Source organism: Uranotaenia lowii, chromosome 3 (assembly GCF_029784155.1).
Source record: "Uranotaenia lowii strain MFRU-FL chromosome 3, ASM2978415v1, whole genome shotgun sequence".
NCBI classification, from domain to species: domain Eukaryota; kingdom Metazoa; phylum Arthropoda; class Insecta; order Diptera; family Culicidae; genus Uranotaenia; species Uranotaenia lowii.
This window is the reverse complement of record NC_073693.1, coordinates 89,382,699-89,394,858: the sequence shown is the minus strand read 5'-3', so window position 1 is coordinate 89,394,858 and position 12,160 is coordinate 89,382,699. Positions and strand designations below refer to the sequence as shown.

Sequence of the window (12,160 nt, the reverse complement as noted above, 5' to 3'; positions counted from 1 at the left end):
AACAATTACCAACAATTGGTATGGCCGAATAGCCGTAAGTGTACTAATTTATACAGCTCCACCTCCAACACAAGAACTCCTAGAGGTCACCGAACCAAACGCAGTCACATATCGACCACGTTTTGAGAAACAACCGGCACTACTCGGAAATCATCGACGTCAGATCCTGTCGAGGCGCCAACATCGAGTACCCAAAACTGTCCGTAGTGAACAACATACGAAACCGACACCCGTCTTGGTTAAATATCGCACAACTGAAGCAACCTGAGGTCATGGCAGAGTACGCGGTAGAGGGCGAGCATGACGAAACCCCTCTCGAGGAATATTGGAATCCAATCAAGACGTGCAAAGAAGCTCTTGTCGAAACGTGGAAAATCACCGACAGCGGAGAATGCAGCTAGTCCAAATTTTCCAGGAAAAAACGCCGCCTGCAGGAGCAGGAGGAGGAGCTCGAGGTGCTGGAGGAATCGTTCCAAGAAACTACGAAAGTTCTATCAGAAGCTCAACACATCCCGCAAAGGCTTCGTGTCGCAAGCCGAAATGTGCCGGGACAAGGACGGAGGCATCCTGACGAACAATTGTGAAGTGATCAAAAGGTGTAAGTAGTACTTCGATGAATACTTGTACGGCGCACATGCAGGAGACCTAGCTGATGTAGTGGCGGGGGTAATGCCCATTTCGGTCTTGTTATAGGAAGATATCTTGTACTACGAGCACAGGCACATGCCCGATGTGCGGAAACATGCCAGAGAGGCCTCGATGTCCAACTGCCAGCACCAGTGGGACAGCTCGGAACGTGGCCGGTGGACTCATTGCTTGATCCCTAACATCGGATCCTGGATAGACCGGAGACATGGAGAGGTGGATTTCTGCATGACACAGTTCTTGACTGCTCACGGATGCTTCTTGCAGTACCACCATCAGTTTTTACACGTGGCTTCACCATCCTGTCCAACCTGCGGTGACATAGTAGAGACACCAGAGCACGTAGTGTTCAACTGTCCGAGGTTTGAAAGGGTACGTGCTAACATGCTTGCCGCCTGCGGACCAGACACGACAGTCGACAACATCGTGCGGAGGATGTGTGAGGATGCCAATTCTTGGTGCGTGGTCAGCGATGGGTTCACCCGGATCATGACTGCCCTGCAGAGAAGTTGGATCCAGCACCAGTCCGCGACCAGTGTAGGGTGACTCCTTCGTCGGGGAGCACCTGAGTAGTGTGCGTCCGATCTTGGCAGTAAAGCATATTTACAAAGATAAGACTATACCTTCTGCGTATGCGGAGCTGTTAGGTACGTCGTGCGTCTGTGTGTAGCACAGTATCGCGGAGTAACCGAGTCGAACGCGCCCTCTGCGATGGAGGCTGTGGGGATAAGACAAAACCTTCTCCGCAGTCGAACTCGTAGGGGGAAGAATATTCACTTCGCGGAGTACTCGCAAGTAGAGTGATCTCACGTCACCGTCAGATGAGCCACTCGAGTCGGGTAGGATGACATCATCGTCGGGATTCATTTGAGTCGCAAGTGTTAAAGACCCGTACTTCTGCTGTGACAGGCGCGAGTCTAGGATAAACTGCTCTCGATTCGACACACGGCAAAAAGCCTAGGGTTGCCAGCTAAAAGAGAGGATGAAGACCGGACCACGGTCGGAGTAGAATGCCCTTTCGGCGGGGGGCATTCGAGTAGTGTGCGTCCGATCCTAGCAGTAAAGCATACAAAGATAAGAGTCTACCTTCTGCGTATGCCGAGCTGTCACGAACGTTGTGTAGGATACCTCCACCGCCACGGAGTATCTGATTAGAACGCGCTCCCTACGAGGGAAGCTGCGGGGATAAGACTTGACCTTCTTCGCAGTCGTATTCGTAGGAGGAAGAGTATTTACGCTGCGATATACTCTCGGGTAGGGTGATTACACGTCGTCGGCGGATGAGTCACACGAGTCGGTGTAGGATGACGTCTTCGCAAGGAATCATCCGAGTAGTTTCGTAAAGACCCGGACAAGAGGCAAAGAGGAGAGGGCCAAGAGCCAAACCAAACGGAGCCAAGATCTCGAGTCGTTAGAGGAGAGGTCATTGGTCTCTTACAGTGGTCTCGAACAGAGGCGGATCGCATGATAGTCGTGGGAACCAAGCGAGCCTCGAGTTGCGAGTAAAGGTCGGACCTCGAATCGTCAGAGGAGAGGTCGTTAGTCTTGAATCGTAACAAGAGGCAGGGTATATATGCTGGAGTTTTGACTCGAAATTGAGTTAGCCAATGAGCGCTTAAGCGTGGACTTGGTCTCCCATCTCGGGTACAGCCTTCGTTTCAGATCCAGATGAGAATTATGACCAAAGGCCCCAGGTGGACTTTATGGCGTAGGGGTACTTAGTATCCCAAGTAACACCAGTAAACTCAAACTTAGTCTATTATACCCCTATGGGATCATGAGTCGTCCAATTGCACCCATGGACCCATAGTAGCATACTGGGGGGACTCGGTCGCTCGCCGTGTCTTGGAAGCCACAGAACAGTTCCCGGAGGAATGGAAGGAGGGGATAATATGCCCCATCTACAAGAAGGCAATAAATAGGACTGTGAGCAGCGACATACCGACTTTCCGGTATTTATTTATACAGATTTTTGGTAAAAAATTTGAACAAGAATCGGTATATACCGATTACCGATTTTTGGAAAAACATACCGGCCCCCGACAGAGTGCGGTAACTGGTAAGTCATCCTATCACTCTTCGTTCAAACATTAAAAAAAAAAGAAAATTTAAGTCAAAGAACATCCCAAATTTGAATGCTTCAACAACAGTTCAATCTCCAAGCCTAAGCCAACATTTCAAGCTTAAAGCCAATAAGTCAAGCTCAGAGTCAATTTTCAAGCTGGAAGACTATGCCGGCTCGTAGCGAACACTTATTCAAGCATGAATCCGATAATTTCAGCTCGTTATATGGTATCAATCGCCGTAATTTTGATGATGGCAAATCCGACCTAAAACGAGGCATTTCTCGTAATAATTTAAAAAAAGTTGAAAGACAAACACATACAGCCGAAAACTTTTAGTACAAAATTGTAACTGAAAAAGGTTTTAATATCTCGTTGAGATATGTTTGAGTTATTTTTTTTTTTTTTTTTTTGATATTTTCCACGTTGGGTAAGGAATGATAGTACCTTTGCATTTTAAGTTCAATTTCTGAAACTCAGACTGGCTCACAGCGAGTTTATGAGTTCTAAATATAATCTTATTCACAGACGAATGATCTTTTAGAGAGCATCCCTAAAGTTTGAATAATCTCTCTAAAATATGCTCACGGCCCAAACACGAATTAACAACACCACACGACTACACATCGGTCAAGAAAAAAACCTCTTCTCATTTCCGGTCAACTTGTTAGCAAGCTGGACGAATGGGGTCTCCGGCTCAAAAGTAAATCCAATTCAGAAATGGCCGTTCCCTGGCTTGAACTTTTCCTACCAGGTGCTTCAAAGACCCCTGTCTGGTCTGGCTTTGCGAGATCGGTATCAAACGACCACCCACTTTCACAGACGATGAGGTGGGTGGTACTTGACGACCCAAACTCAATCTTCCGAAAAGGGTCGAGTGGGGGGAAAGAGTCCTTTTGGGCTCAAGTGTCTGTGGCACATGTGTAACGTGAGTTCCTACCTTTCTATCGACCTACAAAAGGTTAAAGTGGGAACGGTTGGAAAAGTTTTCCGCACCTAATTTTGCAGGTCCCATGCTTTTTTTTCCTCTTAAATAAAACGAATAAAGGAAACCGGATTTGAGGAGCGGGAACAAGAAAAAAACAGAACGACCATCAGCTGATCGGAAATGGGAACGGTAAAAGCTATGTTAAAAATTCATTATGGGAAAATATTGATTCCGACGACCGGAGTACAATTATATTGGAGAGGGTAGGTTACTGGCTGGTGATGGTGATGGGACTAATCTATTTTGGGGTAGTTAGAAAGGAAAGAAGGTTTCCGGTTAGTGCTGATGGATTAGAAAAATTGCTAACCTGGATAGGGAACTACTGATAACAGATTGATATAAACCAAACAGCCAATTTTAAATTGAACTATAAATTTTTTTTTTTCGAATCTTTTGAATGAGATTCACTAATTTTTTCGTTTTTGGCAACATAAGGTTTTGGCAAAACACGATTTTGGCACATGTGTCAAAATTAAATGGTTTTCTAAAACAACATTTTCTTATCGTTTTTGTTAAAATGGAATAATATTATTAAGACAAATGCCATAAATGCTTTTTAACGTTCTTAAATGGTAATGATGAAATACAACTACAAAAAATTTTGAAGTACTAAAAAATGCCAAAAACGATTAAAATTTCCTATAACCAAAAAACAAATACTAACAAAACAACAAAAAATTACAAAAATGATGAAAAATGACAGAAATAGCAAATATAAAAAAAATATTCTAACCAAAACAAGAATAGTGTAAAATGCATCAAAAACGTGATATAAACAAAATATAAAATGACTAAAAATGTTTAAAAAATTTCTAAAAATTTCGTAAATGATGATAGGTGAAAAGTTGGGCACCACGTGCGCCATCCAAAATGTTTACTATGAATTACGCTTTTCCAAGTAAAGGCTGTTCGTTATAAACTTTTCTGTTTCCTGAAACATAATTTTCAAAATTACTCAAAATTTCGAATTTGGTAGAAGTTATGACAAATTGAGCTCTTTGTTCTCCTGCGGCAAAAAAAAATAAAATTTTACTTTTAATCACTCCACCACAGTTTTTGCATGATGGTACGAATCTAGATACAACCGAAACAAAGTATATACTTTGTGGGACCACATTTGGAGGCTTCTTCGTATATTTAGCAATTCATCGTGTCAACCGTCATGAAACACTGACTGAATTGCAGCTTTAACATATCATTAGCCTTCTCAAGTAGAAGACATCAATTTTTTTAATTTTTTTCCTTCTTAATTATCTCCGGAACATCTAGGCGAGCATTTTCAATGAAACTGGTATTTGACTGGAAACCTTCCAGGTGGTCACTTGTTTTTTTTTGGTGTCCACTACTAAATTTTTAAAAATTTATTCCCTCTAGAGCGGTCCAATTATTTTGCGCACGATTTGGCCACCGTATTTTGTTTACTTTTTCGATGTGCAGCTTCTTCACCCTTTAGAAGTTAATGCAGGCCTGTTTATCAGTTAGCTTGAAGAACCAATCAGAAAAAATTGATCTTTAATAGCTGATTTTACTCTTGATTCTCCTATATTTTTCCAAAAAATAATGAAAACAGTATCTAAGTTTGGACTTGGAAATTCTGAATCAAATAAGACCTATCATGTGTGATTTTTTTCGTGGAATCGAATGAAGGCTGTTTTACCCTCAGTTCCCTTACAGTTTTCAAATATTTTATAGAAATGCATGTTCGAACTTGAAAATTTAAACCTACATTTGGACCATCGCACGCTTCGTTAAATGAAGTTTTTGTTTAAAAATTTGAAAAATGTTGAGGAATTGAGCTCTTGCACCGTCTTAAATTATGTCCAATGTATATTTTCACAGATTTGGTTCATGTAAGACGAATGATATATTGAATTTCTTCGCGATTTATACACTTTTGTACCCATTGTGCATGTCAGTAGAAAAATAACTGAGTAGCTACCAATTTGGCAGCAGGATACGGGAATCGATTGGATTGTCTTATATTTTGGTTGATATAATTTTGGTAAATTATTTGTTCATCTGTCTCTTTTTGCAAAACTACTCCGTCTTTCAAAATGTTATATAGTGCTTAGTTTCTAGTGAAAGTTCAAAATCCACTTGCAACTAACTAGGTGATTAAATAGAACTAAAGTATTTTAGCTTACCTTTTATAGCATCAAAAAGCAATTCGCTCAGCCACTCGAAGACATTTTCAACGACTGCACTGCGAAACCAAAAGCCAATGTTGAAACACTCTTTTCCGCGCTTCCTTCCCAAACACTCCGCCGGTGGTGGTTTACAAATTTGAGATCTTCCGTCTTCTCACCTCACCTTCACCGTTTTGAAAGCTTTGATGCTCCCTCACTCCAACGATTCGGTAGCGTATTTGCTCTGGAAGTTTAAGTTGTGATACCGCTTTCGGGGGAGAGACCACTACAATCCTGCAAACCGGTTGCACTTGGTTTCATTCTACCTCGGGAAACATTTCTAGTATTTTCATTTTTTTTTTTCACAAATCGAGAGATGGCAAAGAACTCTTCACTCAGAATTTCAACCCACTACTGCAGCTAGCTGGAGTACTTTTACGGGGGGTACTATTTTCACATTTACTCTTGTTTATAGTTGATTTTTTTTTCTTGTTGCTGCTCCACTACTCCTCCGGGATGAGATATACTTGAAATGTCCTCGTGGTTTTACGGTTTTACGGTAGAACGAAACAAGGTTTCTGGGTTCGTTTTTTTTTTTTTTGGTTTTTCCCTTATAGCCTGTAGAGAAGAATAAGCACAGGAGCTTTCAACTTGCATTCTGCTGACTTTATTGTGAGTGAGAGTTTTGCATGTTGAATTGCCACAAATTTCACTTTACAGTGGTTTACAATTGATGGCGGGTTGCAGATTCAGGGGTTTGCTTTATAAAATATCACGCAAAGCTGTGCTACAGAACGTGTTACCGATATATATATATATATATGCCTCATTGAACCACCATTGAAGTTAATCTATGAAAAAGACTACTATATAATTTTTTTCAAATGATTTTTATTTAAGAATTTCAAAATCATATAGAGAGTACAGGAAAATAGCTTTGTTTACGGGAATGTTTATAAACAGAATTCAACGTCAAAGTTTGATCAATCACATCCAATTTCGGCGGTAAAGAAATCGTGAAAGATATCAAAACTAATCAGTTTTCAATGAATTCGGACCTCAAAACTCAAATTAAAAACAAATTTGTATTTTCTGAATATTATGAAAAAAAAAATCAAAAATACTCAGGAAAACAACATTTGGTGGTATTTTCTGGAAATGGATTTTCAAAAAAATTGGCATTTTTAATTTGAACATTTTTCGTTTTGAAAGTATGGCGTCTAGAAGGTTTTAAATATGTTAGTTTTGAGTGAAAATAATTTCAGTTATCAAATGCTACAGCTACAAAAAGCTTAAAAATATGAGAATAGTGAAAATGAACCTAAATACCTATAAAAACAGTTAACTTTAGTTAGGTAGAAGAGATTCAACATAAATCACGTCTAAAGGCAGGTTTAAGCACTGACCATACTGACTGGACACTCGATTTCGTTTTCTGGATAATTTTTCCAGAAAAAAAACAAAAAAAAATCATTTTTCCATCAGTACGCAATGTCGATTCCAGAGTGCGCATCGATCGATTTGAAGAAATGCTATCCCAGTTAGGAAATGCCACCCAACTTTAAAAATAAAACACGCAATTTCTACGATAAAATCGGGCTTAAAAGGACCATGTTTCCTACAGGGCATTTTTTGTCAATTTTTTCAGGTTCGCCACCTGCCGTCGGTATTGCGAACCTGCAAAAGCTGACAACAAAAAATTAGACAGAAAATGGTTGAATTTTTGTTCTAAGAGTCAAGTCAGTGTGGTCAGTGGTTTAAGGTTGTCATTAGAAGAAAATTTTTTAATATATATATTTTATGTATGAGAGGCTCTGAGAGAGTCTATATAAGGTTATGATCATTCAGTATCCGGGCACTTGATTTTGATGATAGCTGCGTTAATAGAGCTCGGATATGCAAAAATTTAGTAGCGTTGTGTTGGTTATGAAAAGGACTATCTTGCCTATTTTCGATAGATTTTTAAGTTTACGTGTTTATGAGATATTTACTATGCAAAAAGACATGATAGAAATAATTTTGCACTAATTTGCTCCTTTTGCGCATTTTGTGCCTCGAAAATTCTTCATTGTTGACTCGAAAGCTCATGAACTGTTGATTTTTTCTGATTTTTTTTCGTACCAAATGGTTATTAAGTATAAGGAGCCACTCTAGGATCCACACGAAGTTCAAATCAACTATCGGAGTGCAACTCTTGATCTTAAATATGGTGAAAAGTTTATGGTTATTTGGGATAACTGAATGAAGACTCCCTACATAATGAAAAAAATCCATTTCCGGCAGAGGCAAAAAGTTTTGCCTGACTAGTAGACACCAAGTAAATAACTAATAATGATCAGATCCAAAGATCGCAATCTGTGCATCCGGTTTTTACGCAATATGACAGATGTGTTCTTTTTCTTCGAGATACCAACTCATGAAAAGGTTCCAACCAGATTCTAATTGCTTTTTCCAGGTGAGTTTGTGTAAAATATCATGATTTAGCAAAGGTTTTGGTTCTGTGGTAAAAAAAAAATAAATCAAAACATGACTGAAAAAAGTGTGCAAAGAGAGTATTTTTTGAAATCATTGATAAATATTTTTTAATATTTTTAGTTTAAATGTCATATTAACAACTTCATTTTCTCCATAGAAAGTTTTTCGATCAAATGAATAGTTTTTAATATACACACGTTTGTAACTGCCCGGATACTAAATGATCATAGCCTTATATCTTAATCACTAACATAATTTTTTTTCTCTTTTGTCACAGATTTTGTTTTGATCTAGATGCGTTAATCTGGTTTTGTTTGCTAAGTTCGGATTATACTAAAATAATAAATTGTCTCAAAAAACACTGAAAATAAAAACCTTTCGAAAACAAATCTGTGTTAAAATGCTATGTTTTTCCGATACTTTTTTGGGTCATAAGGCATAAGTGTAAAATTTAAGATGTTTTAGTTGATTTCTGATTAGCGCAATGCTAAATTCAAATAAGCATGAAAAGCATTCATTAAGTTTTGGTTTTGCCTTTTCTTAAGGTTCATTTTTTGCAAAACATGAGAATTCACCTTCTTTCAGTTCTCAGTAACCATTAACTCAGTTTCCACAAAATCCACCTACTCAGTTCTGCCTTAACGGCCTTTTCTTAGATTTGACTATAAGCCCTTTTCGCGACAATGCGCGAATCATGTCAAAGCAGTTTTAACCGGTTTTTCATGAAAGAATCCCCAACCCCAGTATGATTATGGATAAAAATTCACATTTTATCTATAAACATGTCTAAGTACTGTGAAAAACTGAGATGTTTAAGATCAAGTGATGGCTTCGTCATACAAAAGGCGATGTCAGAGTCAAATGGAAGCAGTATCAGGGTATTTTAAAATTATCAAGAAGAAGCTAAGCATTTCATAAAGTAAGTTTTTACCGTTTCAAAATACTAAAAAAAACATCTGAATCCATTGAGAAGTATTTAAAAATGGGAGGCTTGGCTAGATAGATCTCTCATTAATTTCTTGAGGGATGAAAGACCCCATAGATGTTAAAATCCTAATGATCAAATAAACAAAAAATAATAATTTTTTGACATGCTTTGCCAAGGTTATATTGATTAACAAAATCATTGGTTGTGCAAAGTAGTTTTTTTTAACGATTTTTATTATTCAACTAAAACTAAAACATATAATTTTTTTTACTTTATTCTGTATAGCATCGAGAACATTTTCTGTAGTACAAGTTAAGTTCATGGTTTGCTCAAATAAAATGTAGACCAAGAACCAAGGAATATTCCAAATCCGATGTTTTAATTTATTTATTTTCAAACTCTCAACTCTTGAAAAGTTTGGGTTAAACCACCAATTTCTTGTGGTCCAGTTTAAACCGTTGATTTCGATGTTATATCATCCTGAAATATTTTTTTCATCTTTGTAAATGAATTAATTCACATTAAATTTTGTCAATCAAAATAAGAAGAACGCCAGATTGAAAAAAAACATTACATTACAAAATTTGAGGGCAAAATTATGATTGGATAAGATATACATTTATCATTGCCGAATATTAAAGTTTAATTTTGATGTTCTCTCCTGATCGGGCACGGATACACACAAGATATTTACTGAAACCCTGAATTTTGGTGATTGTATGTCATCTCTAACATTTCTTTTGGATATTTTAAAAGTTATTCAATATTATTGGAATCGATTTACTGGCAACGATAATCCTTAGATTTAAAATATACACGGAAAATAATAAAAAGGTAAAATTTACCGAGATAAAAAGGTGAACGCTCGTGAAAGCCAAAAAGGTAACTTCCGGCCGCGCCTCACCGGATTTGTAGACGGGGAATGGCATGAAAGTGTTGACGCAGTGCTGGAAGATTCAGTGGCCATTATGGCGCGGAAGAACGCGAAGCCGGATGGCCACGAGCCTGGCAAAAAATGACTTACCTCAATAATTTTTTCAAACATGGTGATACATTTCGAAAATAAATATTTGGTAAATATCCCTATTTAATTTAAATAAATATACATTTTTGAATAATTTTTTTTTTATTTTTATTGAAGAAACCAATCAAACTTACTAGCATTTACCTTTTATATCAGTGAATGGGAAAACGGTATTATTTACTATTTTGCTAGGTGAATGCGAAAAAGGTAAAATTTACCTTTTTGCTAGGTGAATGAAAAAAAAGGTAAAATTTACCTCGAAAGAGGGGTGGAAAAAAATCACCTCGCAAAAAGGTAAATTTTACCTTTTTTTTTATTTTCCGTGTAGGTTACCAAATTATTTTTTCTAAAACAACATCTCTATAAAAGTTTTAATTAGTAGGGGAGAATGAGGATACTTGATCCCTTGGGATACTTGATTCCTTAGCTATATCTCGAAACTGGAATGTCTTATAAAGATCAAATGTACTAGAAAAATGTGCCAAAAAGAGCAAAACCACAATGCTTGCAGTTCAAAAAATTTTAACAAAATAATTGTTTGAGTAATTGAACTTTATTTAAAAAATTTCGCAAAATGTAACTTGAAGATCTTTTTCCATCACTTTAAAATGTTCCTTACATGGGAAAATTATGAAAAAAAATATTTGTTCCAATGTATCAATCGTTCGAGCGTAAAATGAACTTCATAATGCCATATTTTCAAAGCAATGGAAAACTCTCAACTTTTTTCAGAAAAAGTTTTCTAAAATGTTGATTATGGGTACAATTGATCCCCTGGAGTTGTCTACAATTGATCCCCCTTCCAAACGGCATATTCTTCTTCTGAATTGATCGTTATGATTGCTGATTACGAAATTACTAATATTTAGCTTAGCTTAGCTTAGCTTGATTAACTACTCACATCCACCTTAAACCGTTAAACCCGAAATGCATAGTTATAGAAAATGGATTACTTCCTCCAAAATCAAATTATGATTACAATCAGTTCGAGTTCCACGATCGCTGGTGTGGCTCAGTAGAACAAGTTCCACATCGCCAATGGTTGCTACTCCGTGATTGACCGAGGCCATCAATTTTGTTCAGAGGTCAAATGAATGGTGCTTGGGATTAGCAGCTCATTCACACTTCACAAAACTAATGCTCTCTCTTTGAACATCAATAACGGCGCCGGCCACGTCCTAGTAGTCAATGGATAGATTGGAAAAAAAGAAAGGGATGAAAGATTTATTTTATGCAATAGGACCGAGGTCACCTCTGCATCCTAGCAAATTAATTTTGGTTGGGACTGGGTAAAAGGAATTGATTGGGAGACACTTTTGACAAGTGTTACGGTGAACCATAAAAAATATATTTCTTACTCCTATTAGGTCTTATCCGAAGCTTTCAGTTAATGAGGGAGCATGAGATTGTTAAATGTAATGATGACAAAAACATAACTACTATCACCAATTGCCAATTTTGCATGAACATTCCTAGCATCTTTCCCCAACATTAATTTGTAAAAAATAAGCCTATAGTATAATTGTAATATCCTGTGACATATCAAGTCGAAGATTTACTTTTTTTTTCATTTGTTTATATCTCTATGTTAATAATCTATCCTGAATTGCAACAAGTTGAGTTATGATGAATGAATGTATAATAAATCAAAACAACCGTTTAATTCGATTCATTGAAAAAAATTATATCAACAAACCCATCTCTTGAAAAAAAAAGTTCATCAGCTTATCGTAAAACGATGATACATTGCTCTGAATTTAATGTTATTCTTTTTGTTACTATAGATGACACATTTTTAAATCCAACTTTTTAATTCGATTTTAAATACATCGAATTTTAAATATTTTTAATTCAATCAAAATAGTCCTACATGAAACAGGGTTGTGAAAGTTAGGTGGGAAATTTCCTACT

At 37.2% G+C, this 12,160-nt stretch overlaps 1 protein-coding gene across 1 annotated transcript in view; it reads right to left on the bottom strand.

Moving 5' to 3' along the window:
• Positions 1–6,436, bottom strand: part of LOC129752381 (uncharacterized) — a 260,154-nt gene extending 253,718 nt beyond the window's left edge. The window contains exon 1 of the mRNA XM_055748172.1: positions 5,841–6,436. The gene's annotated coding sequence lies outside the window, so the exon portion shown is untranslated. The remainder of the gene's footprint in view (positions 1–5,840) is intronic.
• Between the last annotated feature and the right edge of the window lie 5,724 nt (positions 6,437–12,160).